At 41.6% G+C, this 16,596-nt stretch overlaps 1 protein-coding gene across 8 annotated transcripts in view; it reads left to right on the top strand.

Annotated features, from left to right (window-relative positions):
• step (cytohesin steppke) overlaps positions 1-16,596 on the top strand; it is a 512,416-nt gene that overhangs the window by 404,881 nt on the left and 90,939 nt on the right. The window contains exon 2 of one of the 8 annotated variants that reach the window (XM_067149873.2): positions 5,607-5,750. The exons of 6 other annotated variants lie outside the window; for them this stretch is intronic. The gene's annotated coding sequence lies outside the window, so the exon portion shown is untranslated. Of the gene's footprint in view, positions 1-5,554; positions 5,751-16,596 lie in introns of those variants that run through there. One more of the 8 variants, XM_067149874.2, reaches the window with a different exon arrangement.

A 16,596-nucleotide genomic window follows, 5' to 3' on the forward strand; every position in this document is an offset into this window, starting at 1 on the left:
GCCTCCCTTGTTCTTCTGACCCGGATATTAAATTTGTGAGGTCCTTGGAGTCTTATGTTTACGCCCTTCGTGGTCCCTCATTTTCTTTTGACGATATCTAATCCTTCGAAGGTACCTTCTCTTTCAATTTCTCGAATAGTTAGGATTGGTTACCTCGTTGGATTTTCCCTTTAAATAATGGTCGCAACGACCACTTGCAATCGATACTACAGTATCATAACGGACCTTGTGCATAATATTATTATTATTATTATTATTATTATTATTATTATTATTATTATTATTATTATTATTCAACGTCGACTTTTGGCCCGGGAATTAAGAACAATGGTTTACGATCGTAAAATTTTGTATTCAACTCTACTTTCCTATGGGGTGTAGTCAAGATTCAAGATACCCGTCTCCCTTAATCTCGAAAATCATAGATTAGGGAGAGGGTATTATTTATTGTAATCGTTTCATAATTTCATAATTTGTGATACATGCCGTATACAAAATTAGGAGTAACTTAAATAACTATTGTGAATAGCGTTAATAATTAGTACATGCGATGAATGTTCATGTAAAACAGGTGCATAGAAATTGAACAGAGAAAGAATACTATAAACTGAATGTTGGACTTCCATTCATATATAGTATTATGGCAGAAAAAAAACCGAAACATCTATTTATAGTGATATCTTTTCAGATTATCAAAGCTAATATTGCCTTTGCAGGCTGTTAAGAAAAAAAGAGAAAACGGAAATTATTACTCGACAATACATAAAACTAGTAGAACTACTGTAACGAGGTAGTTCCATGCTATCCCTTAAGCCCATGTACCTAATGGCTCTAGACTTCAACGGAGTTATATTGTCTTAGGTTACCTTAGGCACAGTTCGGTTCCTGGCTGACATGTATCACATCCTTTCCTTCCTTCAATTTCCTGCTCCACCTTCCCCTAATAATGTTAAATAATTTTGCAATTCTATCCGGGTGCATCCATTCTCTGTTCAATAACTTTACAATTGTATACAACTGATTTTCGTTCTCAATTTTCTTTACATCCTCATCGTCTGTGAATTTTTCTCGTATTTCCTTTGTCATAGGGCAATCTTTTATAAGGTGTGCCCATCCCATCTCTTCAGAGCATATTAAACATTTATTTTCATCCCTGTTCCTTCTATATGCTTTATTTTTATGTATCCCCATTAACCACCATATTATACCTCTCATTCTCTTTTTTGTTATAAACTCTACATTTATTCTCATTCTCCCATATATATTACAAAATTCTTCTAATGACCTCTTACTTCTACATTTTGCATCAATGTCTTGTTTTTCAATATCCTTAATTCTTAGAACTATTTTTTTTACATATTTTCAACTTCTCTATACATTCTTTTTCCCAGTAACATCCCATTCCAATCGTTTCTAAAACATTCCGTACACCATCCACCCAGTATCCTTGGTTCTGATGTTTCATTTGGTGTTGATATGCTGTCTGTGAAATTTCGCCCCCTTCTCGCAACTTCATTCTCAACCAATACTTTATCCTTTTAATAATGTCCACTCGCAGACTTATATCTTTGCACATCATTCTCACTCCACAATTAGCTGTACAGCTGGGTAGACCCATAATTATTTTCCCAAATCTACTCGTAATTGTATCGGGATGTAGTCATTCCAGAATTGTGCATTGTTATAGAGGACATGACTCGTTTCCTCCCGATAGTTCGAGGCAAAGAATTATCACATCCGGAAAGGAGTGTTTACTTTTCCTTGCGGACGTAGGCACTGTCTCTGCGAGGACAGGCATTTGGCAGACTTCGTTACATTCGACCCGGCAGTCAGGAGCATAGTTAATGTCCAAGGTTAATGCACGACGTGGTCATGCTCGTGAACTACCGGATATACCTAAATTTATGACCCAGTGAGGTTGTGGTAGTACTGAAGAATTTCCCTGGCAATAGACATGGTCACGCTCTTCTGTTTGATTTACAGCGTTGGACACTAAATTGCATTTACTTGTATCTTGTACTTGCTTGTCTTTTAGTTTTTTTTCAGTAGTGAACAGGATTCAGGTTATAAGTCATCTGACATTAACGAAATTTTGCTTCATGGCTAAATGGTTAGTGTGCTGGCCTTTGGTCAAGAGGGTCCCAGTTTGATTTCCGGCGTCGGGGATTTTAACCTTAATTTGTTAATTCCAATGGCTCGAGGGCTGTGTGTGTGACGTATTCAGCATTATAAATCATCCTAGGTAGGGCCCTCATCTTAAGACATGCAGGTTGTCTAATAGGCCGTCTGAGAAAAAGACCCGCACCAGGCCTCTCCGAAGGCCATACGCCATTATAACGAAATTTTGTGTGAATAATAAACAATGAAATAAAACCTTTTGGCCTAAGTGTTTAGGTAAGAATATCCTTTTCCTGAAGTCATTTTTGGTCTGGAGATGCCCACACACTTTCTTGTTCCAAAAGGGACGATTTGTTTGTTTTAAGACACCGGTCTGTCAATTACTATGCAATTTGAGATTGTCAGAAAGAATTAACATATCTCTAGAAATTCAAAATTTTAATACCCTTGGTGTTTCTGTGGTGGTGATGATGATGCTTGTTTAAAGGGGCCTAACATCTAAGTCATCGGCTCCTAATGGTGCGAAATGAGACGAAATGATGAAAAGCCCAAAAACATCCACTGATCAAAAACGTGATGGATGGATGGATGGATGGATGGATGGATGGATGGATGGATGGATGGATGGATGGATGGATGGATGGATGGATGGATGGATGGATGGATGGATGGATGGATGGATGGATGGATGGATGGATGGATGGATGGATGGATGGATGGATGGATGGATGGATGGATGGATGGATGGATGGATGGATGGATGGATGGATGGATGGATGGATGGATGGATGGATGGATGGATGGATGGATGGATGGATGGATGGATGGATGGATGGATGGATGGATGGATGGATGGATGGATGGATGGATGGATGGATGGATGGATGGATGGATGGATGGATGGATGGATGGATGGATGGATGGATGGATGGATGGATGGATGGATGGATGGATGGATGGATGGATGGATGGATGGATGGATGGATGGATGGATGGATGGATGGATGGATGGATGGATGGATGGATGGATGGATGGATGGATGGATGGATGGATGGATGGATGGATGGATGGATGGATGGATGGATGGATGGATGGATGGATGGATGGATGGATGGATGGATGGATGGATGGATGGATGGATGGATGGATGGATGGATGGATGGATGGATGGATGGATGGATGGATGGATGGATGGATGGATGGATGGATGGATGGATGGATGGATGGATGGATGGATGGATGGATGGATGGATGGATGGATGGATGGATGGATGGATGGATGGATGGATGGATGGATGGATGGATGGATGGATGGATGGATGGATGGATGGATGGATGGATGGATGGATGGATGGATGGATGGATGGATGGATGGATGGATGGATGGATGGATGGATGGATGGATGGATGGATGGATGGATGGATGGATGGATGGATGGATGGATGGATGGATGGATGGATGGATGGATGGATGGATGGATGGATGGATGGATGGATGGATGGATGGATGGATGGATGGATGGATGGATGGATGGATGGATGGATGGATGGATGGATGGATGGATGGATGGATGGATGGATGGATGGATGGATGGATGGATGGATGGATGGATGGATGGATGGATGGATGGATGGATGGATGGATGGATGGATGGATGGATGGATGGATGGATGGATGGATGGATGGATGGATGGATGGATGGATGGATGGATGGATGGATGGATGGATGGATGGATGGATGGATGGATGGATGGATGGATGGATGGATGGATGGATGGATGGATGGATGGATGGATGGATGGATGGATGGATGGATGGATGGATGGATGGATGGATGGATGGATGGATGGATGGATGGATGGATGGATGGATGGATGGATGGATGGATGGATGGATGGATGGATGGATGGATGGATGGATGGATGGATGGATGGATGGATGGATGGATGGATGGATGGATGGATGGATGGATGGATGGATGGATGGATGGATGGATGGATGGATGGATGGATGGATGGATGGATGGATGGATGGATGGATGGATGGATGGATGGATGGATGGATGGATGGATGGATGGATCCGTTTACAGGCAACGCAAACCTATGGTGTTTATCACATAAGTGTACTAACCACAGGCAAGTCAGAACCATGGGTTCCCTCATCCCATGGTGTCCCTCATATAGTACTACTAATCACAGGACCGAGCTCGATAGCTGCAGTCGCTTAAGTGCGGCCAGTATCCAGTATTCGGGAGATAGTAGGTTCGAACCCCACTGTCGGCGGCCCTGAAAATGGTTTTCCATGATTTCCCATTTTCACACCAGGGAAATGCTGGGGCTGTACCTTAATTAAGGCCACGGCCGCTTCCTTCCCACTCCTAGCCCTTCCCTGTCCCATCGTCGCCATAAGACCTATCTGTGTCGGTGCGACGTAAACAAACTAGCAAAAAAAAAAAAGAAAAAAAAAGCTAATCACAGGTACTGTAAAAGCCGTCGCGCTCTTGTTTGCTACTAATCACAAACCTATTTGGCACCCAACATAGTGGTACTAAGCGCAAGTAAAAGCGACCCCTGGTGTTCCCCGCGTGGTGGTATTAATCACAAGTAGTTTCATGGTTCTAATTTGATCATCCCTTGGTCGCCCCTTTTAGTCGCATCTTACGGCAGGCAGGGGATACAGTGGGTAAATTCTTCGTCTGCCTCCCCCACCCACAGGGGGTTGGTGTTTCTGTAAAAAATTTCACCACCAAGACACTTCGCTGAAATCTTGCACCGAATTTATCGTGAGTGAAGGCTTAGATTGATGCATTCTTATAGTTTTTGGCAATTATCGGAAGTTCCAATCCCACGAGAATAGTGTATGTGTTGACTACCAGGGGCCCTCCATGACTGAGGTAGATGGCTTTTCACTTCCGCGTATCGGATTGAAATCTCCGCTTTCATTATGACAGTTAATGCTGGAAAAATGAACACTCCTTGTGGAATAGAATATTATTTGTAATTTTTTATTAGCAGACTTAGACATGTGTTCTCAATGTTAGAACGACTCTGATTAGTATGAGACTTGAAGCAAAGTTTGGCGAAACCCTTCTGCTCCGCAGTTGAACTACATCGGCAGTGCAGTTTCCTTGACCGCCCGGTCATCAATTAATTGAATAACCAGTTGCATACTAAGAGATGATTTATTCTGATAAACCTGATATCTCGACAGGTCCAAGGTTCTGTATTGTAGAACAAATCAAACATTCTTGGGAAAAGCCGTCTTAAGTTTAATGGTTGAGAACAAGTCGCCTCCCAGTTGACCTGTATTCGATTCAGACTCCACCTTGAATTTGACTCGACTGAAATGTGTACATTCAGCCTCGAGTAACATACAGTGGTTTAAATTTTACAGCGCCATTGAAGCAAAAAAAAAAAAAAATCGGTCCCTGATTAGCGTACTTTTTATGTGGATTACTTTATTTGTACACTTACGTATTGTTTAAGGGGGCTGCCAAACCAAGGCGAAAAAGGCGTGCACGTTTCACTTGAAGGACGTTGGCTCGATTCGCCGTCAGAAAAGCGAAAACTTGAAAAGAGACGTCTGCTTCTGGAGAGCTGTTCAGTCTACATCAGAAATGACTACCAGGGGTAAGTGATCGCGCATAAAGCCTACCACTCTTCCGAAGGCCTTCATGCTTTGTACGAAGAGAATTTCTTTCTTTCATCTATTCTTCAAGATTACAGAGATACAGTTAATGACACAAAGTTTACGTATTATTTCGATCATTCAAACACATTGAGAGTTTAAATATCTCAAATGTATACACTGCTGATTAAGGGGAGCAGTACAAGAATCGTCATACGTGCGTGGAGTATAACCGCTGACTGGAAGAGAGTTGAACTGCGGGTGGGACAAGTAGACTGCATAGTAAGGGCGTGTCCCCCTGCTAAAATCCTCCCTCTCCCTCGAGCTCGGGAAAGGTTACCCTAGCCGTTCTAACGCATCAATAATTCGCATAGTCGCCGCTCAGTGAACTCTGCTCGTCTTATATGTAAGGCACTTTGGGGACCTCTCATTTGAAATGTACTTGGGAAAGATTGCCGTAAATCTTCCTTCATACTAAGAGTTCTATAAATCTATGGTTGTCATGAAGCAGTTTTTTTTTTTTTTTAAATAAGTAATGAATTGTACAATGCCCTATGCTCTTTTGCGAATATTCTATACTTCTCCCACCACTGTAAAACCCGTAATGCGGCCCTAACAGCAGGGAAACTCTGACCGGCAAAAGAGAGAACCTCGGCAATTCAAAGGATATAAGCTCGTTTGGATTCCCTTTTTATCGATGAATGAACAATGTTTATGAAATATTACAAGCCGTAGAAACATAAACCGACGCATGAGAAACGTTTGGTGAAATGTATAGAATGTGTCCTATTCAATGAAGGTCATTGTGTGATTACTGGAATTTGTCTTACCGGTTTGGCGTGATGTCAGAATGACTTCATTGAATATATACTTGACAGTACCTTATGGAGTCATGGTTGCTGTATAGTATTATATATTGTCGGATTATGTTGAATCCTCAGCCCGAAGGCTGAACCCTTTCCTATAGGGCCTGCCACCCGTCGTCAGCTCCACCGTCAGCTGTTGTAAGTAGCCTAGGCGTCACTGAAGTGCTGTACTAGAGAAATGAGTGAGATTTCCCGTACTGTCCCCGCTTAACTAGAAGGTGCTGCATAATTGTCCGCCAAGCCCACACCCAACGACCCTATGAACGATACCTTCGCACCGTTCATTATGGATTTGCTGCATAAGGAATGGAATTACATTGCCCAGTCTCTCATACTGTCAAAGCCAATTATGAGACTGGGACCGATCAATGAAAGTAACAAATTTGTTCTAACCCATACCAGAAGACGTTCTCTCATTAGAAATGTATCTGGGCTTACAGCACAATTTGCCAAATACAGTATATTCTGGTTCTATTTAGACTGTAAAGTCTTCAAAGGCAACAAACCAACCAACGCCGAATCAGCTATCTCACAGTTAGATAGCTCCTCATTTGTTCTCACGTAGGCTGAGTGTACCTCGAACTAGCTCTCAGGTCAAGATAAAAATCCCTTACCTGGTCGGGAATCGAACCCGGATCCTCCAGGTAAGGCGCAGACTCGCTAGGTCGCGGGGTGGAATATATTATGCCTACGGTCATTTGAATTCTGCGTCTTTCGACTATCCAGTCAACTGACTTAACTGATCTGTTTTGTGATATACTTGGCAGGTTCGATCCTGGCTCAGTCCAGTGGTAGTCGAAGGTGCTCAAATACGTCAGCCTCATATCATTCGAATTACTAGCACGTAAAAGAACACCTGCAGGACAAATTTCCGGCACCTCGGCGTCTCCGAAAACCGAAAAAGTAGTTAGTGGGACGTAAAGCCAATATTGTTGTTGTGTGGTATTCATTTTTAATGAATATTATTTTCTTCATTGTCCATTGCTTTTTGTTGGTAGGCTTGTAGACATATACTCTCAATTTTTTTTTCTCGTCAAGTAAAAGACGTGCCTTCTGTTGAATGACGCATCTCGCTTCAACATTGTTCTTAATGGATCGTGTCACAAACCATAACCACTCACTTTAATCATTGAAGAGTTGGAGCTAAAATTTGCTCGCTACGAAAAACTTGCTTTGTCATCAGGCGTAATCAAATGCTTTTAAAAAATCTTACTGAACGCGGTGGTAATGAACGCGACGCTTGGATGTTACGTGAGAACAGCGTAACATTTAGAAGTATGCATCTAGCATTATTCAGCTTCTGTTGTAATAGTTTCCGTATCTTAGAAAAGAATCTAAGGTAGTTGTGCAAAAAAGTGAAAACACTAACATTACATAATTTCATGTGCAGTTAATCGAGAAGATACTTTACCACAATGTGTGGTCTCCTTATCCTGTTTTCATTTCGTAAATACTTATCTCAACCTTGCTCTACTATCAGATTATTAGAATAAAATCTGATAATGGCATTCAAGGTACGTCAGCTTGTTTGTTTTTGCGCCAATCTCGAAATTATCTTCTGTCTCATCGTAAGGGGCAGTAACACATCTCTGCTGCTAGTGCGCAGGGATAGATGATAAAGAAGTGGAGTGGTTAGATTCCAGGACACAGAAGGAATTACTTCGCAGGTCACCTCCATGAAACTGGTTAATAGGGTTTTTGTACTTAGCATTGAACGGGAATGAAACGAAACAGTGTGACGAGGTTGGAGTTCGGGTAAATCTTAGGTGTAAATTTTCTTCTTGAAAGAGCTGAGTTGCTCAAGTGGACAGGTTCCATTCTAGCTCGGTCAGGTGATACCAGGAGCTAAAATACGTCAGATTTGTAGACACGTGAAACAGCTTATACTGGATAAAATTCCCAACACCTCGGCTTCTCGAAAATTGGAAAAGTGGTTAGTACAACGAATAATAATAATGATGATGATGATGATAATAATAATCTGACCATATTCGTGTACAGCGTACCGTATGTTCTGAGAGCAATTGTTCCACGTGAACCTTAACGTACATTCCCTAAACCCGTGGAAATCTGTCGTTTGAATTCGTTCCTAGTCCATCCAAATGATTTACCGACCTTATTAGTCATTTTCCTAGGACAGTCTCGTCGTTATTTTACATGGCTGGTAATTTAGTACGGGTATGTAGCCATAACAGGTGTCAACGTGCACTTATCCAGATGGCGATAAACTATGTTTCTAATTACGTAAATCTGTCCAGTGTACTGAGGAAGTTCTTAGTTCACAGGAAATATAATCCAGTTATCTCGCTGTTCTGGTTTCGGTAGCCTTCGGGTGAGCTTTCTCTCTGATATATGTTCTTGGTTAAAGAAACATAAGCAATGTTTGTTCTTATACATGACCTACTTGGCAAGCCGAGCACTTGGTTTACACTGCAAGGTGTGTATTTATTACGCATGCTCGTCGTGTTCAGCATAGTTTACTGCAGACCGGTGATTTCGTAGGTTATTTCAGCTACTAGGAATAAATCGTGTCTGTGGTATTTAAAGTGTTTTTAATGCACAATAATGTAAACGAAGGGAGTGTTGTAAGAGGTGTATGGCTACCAATGTAGTGAACATGTTTCTGGCATCCCAACGTCAGTGCTTCTAGTTTCCATCCCGGTGACTTACATGATTTGCAGTTAGAGCATCATCTTACAAAGTCATCCCGCTTTAACTCCATTGTAGCCCTACTCAAGTATAGTGTCAATTAACTGAATAGTTCATGAAGTGTACTCGAGTAACCACGAATCATCGAAATTAACTCTGCTTATTCTCAGAGTTGTTTGCAGTCTGAGTAGAGCCTGTTGTTAAATTTACTGTTTCTAACTAGTAGTTCGAGATGGTTCATGGTAAACATTTCAGACACTTCTCATTTACAGTAACTTCTAGCTAAAATTGAAATGCAGTTCAAATGTCCTAGATTTAGAACTGTACATAGTTGGTTGAAATACAGTTCCCGTTCAGATTTTAATAGGTGAGCTGTCGTCCCAGAATGAGGAAGCTACTTACGTTCGTAACATCAACTGATGTGAAAGAGGGCATTCCTCATACTTTTGGGCTCATTTACAGGAATTTAAATGACTACTTACCAAGACTAAAATATATTTTTAAGTTTTTCAGCTATTAAGTTGTGTACTGCCCATTTGGTTCTAGTTATACAATGTCTTCTCTTAGCTTTGTGTGGTAAATCCCTATATCACAACACGTAGATAAATATATCTTCATCTACACGTTTATGGCAACAAGATGTTCATAGACATGCAGATGACTGATTCTGCGTATTCAAAACCTTCTTTCCTCATTCACTAGTTGTAATTAGTTATGCAAACCCTTATTGCATCTCACTAAACATCCCTTCATGCTATATGAACTGTGGGTTGTAGTTTGTGTCGACACTTTGTATCTCTGTATGGGTTAGTGTATATAAAGACAACACTTAACAACCTAGGGTCTGTCACAGCCTTATACTGCACGTCATACTACTCTGAATTGTTCGTGATTGAACTATCACTCCCCCGATTTTCTCTCTGCACGGCGTAATGTAAGTTCGACATATTTTGTAAATGTACTGCTTCTCACTTAAACGTAAACGTTACCTTAAAACGTAAGACAGCAACTAGATTTATGGATGTGTTGATATGATATAAACACGTTGAAATTTCCAGTCACCTACCTCAAGTGTTTCGAAACCCGACCCGAGACACACCACAAGTTCCATTTGCTAATTTGCTTCTCGATTACTTCTAAAGGAGAGTGAAGGTAGCAAGCACTTTTCGTATGCATCGGGTATTGACTCATTGGTCTCCTTAATCATTTGTATTCTAGCACTCAGATGTTTGTTTTCAAGGCTTATATTTGAAACCTCTTGTTTTCATTATGTTGCAGTTAGTAGAAATCTTAAAAAATGACACTAAAATGAGTCCAGAAAATAAACCTCTCGATCTTCATGGAGATGCTACTGTATCCACTCCTGCTCCATACTTCTACCTTACATTAACACACCTATAAGCATCGTTTGTGCTTCCAGTTACTGCATTACATTCATGAATTCCCAGTCATTGCCTGATGCAGGTGACTGGGCGCTTCCTGGAGGACTGGTTTAATTATGAGACAAGTGCCGCGTTCATCACAACCTGATATAAGTAGCCTTTGGTGGTCGAATAGAATGGTCAAGTGGAACAGAAGATCGCAAAATTGAAATCTCGTAGAGCATCGGGATGGCTACGGTTAATTAATGAAAAGTAGTTATAATGAAATTGGTCTCTATCAAGTGGTTTTCCTCGTCCAACAACTGCGACAAGAAACACAAACCCCTGAATATGCATCCTCTGTTCTTCATTGTTTTAAAGTATTCAGTTACCTGCTACATGTCTAAAAATATATAACTGTAGGTGTAGGGAAGGTATATTCTGTTAATGCGTAAATGACTATTGGACTTCTTCTTCTTAGTAGTAGTAGTAGTAGTAGTAAAACCTGAACTGCCTCATGTTCACTTTACATGTGGTTGTGGTATTGAAAGAAATGTGAAAATCTTATAAACGCCATGGGGTACCTCGCCCAGTAGCTGCATTGTCTCTTGTACTCGGAAAAAAATATATTCCGTACCTATAGCTCATTCCATGTTAAAAAAACAGTATTGCTCTTATGGACCTACAGGACTGAACACACCCCCACCGAGACACCCATAATTCCTCTTGATAAAGGAATATTATATTGTTCTTTGTGATGTATTATGAAAGATAAAAAGGATGAGGCATTTTTGCCTGTGAGCTATTAAAATAACTGCATAAAATTGTCTTTTTCATAAATACATTTGTAGGGAGGAGGCTCAATGGCGGGAACAGCCATCGCTTCGTTGCCTGCCTTCATTTCCCTTCTCTGTAGCTCTGGTACAAGCCTCGTGTAGTCTCACTCTGTGAACTGCCGGCAGCTCACATCTGTAGTGAAGTAATCTCCAGTATTTATTTGTTGTAGTGATGGGCTAGCGACGGAATCGAGTAGAATCGAGTAATGTGCTCTTAGAATCGGTATTACTCGACTCCAGACTCGAGTCCAAGCATACTGGTGTCGCTATCTGTGGACATGCCTTAGAACTAAAATCTACTGTACTGGAGTGCACGGCATTCAGGGTCACCCACAGAATATTTTTGTGGTGTGGAGTGCAATATGTTTGCTGCTGATGATTGATGTTGTTCAGTCATCGGTCGTCAATAATTCGATTGTTATGATTATTATTATCATCATCATAGGCACTAAAGGTTGTGACTTACTAACAAACTGTCAGCTGTTTAGCTAGAACAGAATGACGTTCTGTCCGCTGATTTGCTGCGTGAACGTACGTCACATTCTGGACGCCTCATCTTAATACCCGACATTATATCTGCCGAAAGTATGATGTACATATAAACTGCTGTAATTCACCTGTTCCCCCGGACGATTGTAGGCTTTGGCGCGGTTAGCAATAGGCTATGGTTACAATAAATCTGTCATACTACCGATCATATTAGCACATCTACGCCCGTGTATATGCATAATGGCTACATGAGATATAATTTACCAGTAGCGAAGCAATACAATGTGTGCAGAAATACCGTCTATAGTCTACAAATAGCACATGTTTAAAATACACTAATTACAACATACATACCGTGACAGGGATTTGAAATAATAATAATAATAATAATAATAATAATGTTATAACTTTTACGTCCAAGTACGTACATTTGTATGGTTTTCGGGGATGCCGAGGTACCGCATTTAGTCCCCCGGGAGATTTTTTACGTCCCAATAATTCTACCGACACTAGGTTGACGTATTTGAGCACCTTCAAATACTACCGGAATAAACCAGTATCGAACCGGCCAAGTTGGGCTATGAAGGCCAGATAAGCTATATTATCAATATTAGAATAGATGGCATATTCAGTGAAGTGTGTGCGAGACGCCGTAAACGGATATTTTCATATCTTATTATGCGTATTAAGTGGCATTATTATCGTTCTCAAGTAATTATCAAATTTAGGTTATTCCTTTTGCGCATTCATTCAGTTTTTTCATATCGTACCGCGCTGTCGCAATCCCATAAATCCTCAGCGACCGCTTGTACGCATGCTTCATCCATCTACGAGCCGGCGAGTGAGCGAACGTGTGACGTCATGCTATCATCGAGCCTTCGCAAGCGAAGCGAGTCCGAGCCTGGACTCGAAAGAATCGAGTACCGCGATTCCAGGCATCACTCGCGCACATCACTAATTTGTTGCGTATGTGTTTTTAGGCTTGAAATCAGTGCGTAATTGTTGTGTTCATTGAGTTATGAGATAAGCCTAAGTGTGTGGTTTCTTTAACATAGTGTTATGATTTTTTGTGGAGTCACATACAGTATTTATTTATTGCGTCTGTTTTATAGCCTATATTGCCTGGAGAAATGTATTAAATGCAATTAAATGCAACCCTCACCCCTCAAACCCATATTTTTTTTAAAATTTTCTACCGCAATTTGCGTTACACTTCAGTGCTGAGGTTTGTGGCGTGATTTACCTCCGATTCTATACAAACCAAAAATAGCCCCTGTAAAACCCCCGTCCTCTTTAGTTCATAAAAATCATTTTTAGATTAGTTTCTTCCGCTTTTTGTCTTGAACTTAAATACTGAATTTCACAAATGTATATGCCGCAGTTTTCCCCTGATAGTGTTGAACAGAACCCTGTTGTCATAAGAGCAATACTGTTTCCGTAACATGGAATGAGCTATAGTACTCAAATTGTTTAACTTTAAGCCGGGGTGAGTGGCTCAGGTGGTAGAACGCTGGTCTTATACGATAAAATTGGCGGGTTCGATCTGGGCTCAGTCCGGTAGTATTTGAAGGTGCCCATATACACCAGTCTGAAGTCGGAACACTTACCGACACGTAAAAGAACTCTTGCCGGACAAAATTCCGGCACTTGGAGTCTCCGAAAACCGTAAAATGTAGTTAGGACATAAAACCAAAACTATGTTCTTAAATAGAGCCTTACAGCAACATTTATAAATCGTACAGCATAGTTTTGAGAATGGAATTTTGCAGTACTGAAAATGTTTTATGACGTCTCATACTGTAAACCAATCTTTGTCAATAGAAGAAATGAGACATATTTCTTCCGATTAGTCCTTTCCTTTCAGCCCTCGTAATTTCAGTCTCTGGTTTGGATTCCCGTCTCGCCAAGAAATAGCTGACTGGGGAAGCTGATTTACTTCCGTATTTGAGCAACTTTTTTTACAAGGACAGATGCGTTGTGTTTGCCACTAAATACACAGTTCAAAAAAATTAGGGGAACATGTTTTGTAACATCTGGTATGTGAAAGTTAATTTGATAAATGGGGTTCCAGTGGTCATACAGCATACCTTGAGACCTTAGCTACTCAGGGTATGTCAAATCGAAGTTATACCCCATCTGTAGGCGTAGCCATGCATTAAACTGTCAGGTGACCCCTCAAAACAAAGTGAATAGCCGTGTGTCGTTGCGAGATACAGAATACTGCGGTCATTCGAGCACGTTGTACGTCAACCAGCACATCCCATGAGAGGTTCGAGTCGCAAGGGACGTCACTTTGATCCAGGAAGGATGGACTTTCCGTCGTGTTGCTGTGGATGTAAATGTCTCTCCGTCAGTTATTCACCGCTTGTGGAATCGCTACATTGAGATAGGCCAGTTCACAAGGGTGTTTGGACAAGGTCGTGGACACATGTCAACCCCACAGGATGACCGATATCTGACAATCTGTTCATTTCAGCGTCGTTCAGCAAATGCCAGAGAACTGCAACATAGACCTCAGGAGGGTCACTGGAGTCGCGGTGTCTGACCGGACAGTAAGGAACAAGTTAAGAGAAGTGTCCTTACGACCCAGACATCCTGTTCCGAGTGCCCCGTTTAAGGCAGCAACATCGCGCAGCTCGCTTTCTGTTTGCCCGTACCCACGTCAACTGGCAATTTCGTCAATGGAGACCTGTGTTGTTCACAGACGAGTTCATATTTCTCCTTACACAGCGTGATGGACGTCAACGTGTATGGAGACGCCGTCGTGAGCAGTACATGCCAAATGTTGTCCAGGAAGGCGACCGATTCGGACAAGGTTGTGATTGTGTGGGGTGGCATCAGTATTGATGGCCGTACGTATCTTGTCGTCGTCCGTGGTAATCTTACCGCTGCGGGGTACATCGAGTAGATAATGCTACAGCATGTGTTGGTTGCTGCATGCGGTGTTGGCCCTGAATTCGTAGGCTACTCGTGCGCGAGAATGCCAAGGATCATTTAGCGCACATTACCAGAACTGTCTTGCGAGAACTGGACATTCAAGCGATGGAATGGCCAGGAGTGAGTCCCGACTTTAATCCCATCGAGTATGTGTGGGATAGGTCTGACAGAAGTGTTCGTGGGCGTCCTGTTCCACCACACTCTCAAAGTCCTCGAACAAGCTCTCATTGAAGATTGGGACCTGATACCGCAACGTGACCTCCGTCGACTTACACGGAGCATGCCACGTAGGTGCCAAGCTGTGATAAATGCTCGTGGAGGACATACACCATACTGAAGCTTTCCAACTGTGATAAAAATCCACCCTGGAGGACTGTTATCACTTTGTTTTCGCCCCTATTTGGACATTTCCATTTGTGTTCTGAAAATGAACGCGCAGCCATCGATGTTCTTTTGTATACTTCAACGGTAAAAAATAAAGGTTTAATTCGTAATATACCTGGGTGTGAAGTATTGTTTTGTGGAGCATGGCATACGTTCAAAAACATGTTCCCCTATTTTTTTGAACTGTGTATTTCAAACCCGTTCTCTTTCTGAATGAATTTCCTTAACTTTACCAATCCCGCATTACTGTGGTAGCAGTTTCTCATAATGTAAGACGGGATGGCAACCTATGCTGTTCTTCGGGCGCAATCATCGGCAAAGTGGAGATCAGCGTTCGCGAATCCAAGATATGAATTTTCGCTAAGATAACACCCCACCCTATTATTGGTCTATCTATATTTTTCTCCAGTGATCACTCCTAGGATCAGCGGTAGTGTCGGTCTATGAATCCCTAGATCGCGGGTTCAAGCCCGACAAATGTAGTCGGATTTTTGAAGGGTGGAATAGTCCGTTTGACACTCCCATGTCGTATGTCGGCATGTAAAAGATATCTGGCGACACATTTGGTGTTTACCCGACACTTCAACAACTCAGCCATAGACTCCCAAGAGACTATTTACTCTGCCATCTAGTAGGACTAGAGCAAAACGGCACATCGGAATTGACGAGAAGGCGGCCAGATTGCATCTAATTAGAATTCCTGCATACAACAGTTATTATACACAATCTAGTCGTTGGAATTATTTTCTCATTTTCATCACAAAATTTGATGTTATTCTGAAGTCAAAAGGAATGTCTTATTTAAAGAGAAATAGGTTTAATTAGGTTAGCAACTGGCCTGTATTTCGTTCGCAATAATAACCCTAGTCCGCCTCCGTAGCGTAATGGCGAGCAGTATTAACTGCCGTCCTCGGTGGCCCGGGTTCGATTCCCGGTACTGCCAGAAATTTGAGAATGGCAGAAGGGCTGGTATGTGGGTAAAATGGTACATGCAGCTCACCTCTATTGGTGTGCCTGAAAAGAGCTGCACCACCTCGGAATGACACGAGTTTACTTTTGTTAAGCCTAGAAGTAATAATGTCAGGATTTGGACTGCATGTCCTACACATGATGCATTTTTTTCTAAAAATGATACTTATGGAATTTTTTATGCAAATACGCACAGGGAGCGACTTGAGGTCTTAAAATGAGACTGAGGATGCAGAAAATATACACTTGTGTAACAAATTTTTCTGTGGCATTATTTTCACAGCTTTTGATATTGAACACGTATTACATTATCGAAGAAAATTCCGTTACCTCCACTTCTTATTGAACGTTATTTTA

Source organism: Anabrus simplex, chromosome 6, assembly GCF_040414725.1.
Source record: "Anabrus simplex isolate iqAnaSimp1 chromosome 6, ASM4041472v1, whole genome shotgun sequence".
In the NCBI taxonomy this organism is placed as follows: Eukaryota; Metazoa; Arthropoda; class Insecta; order Orthoptera; family Tettigoniidae; genus Anabrus; species Anabrus simplex.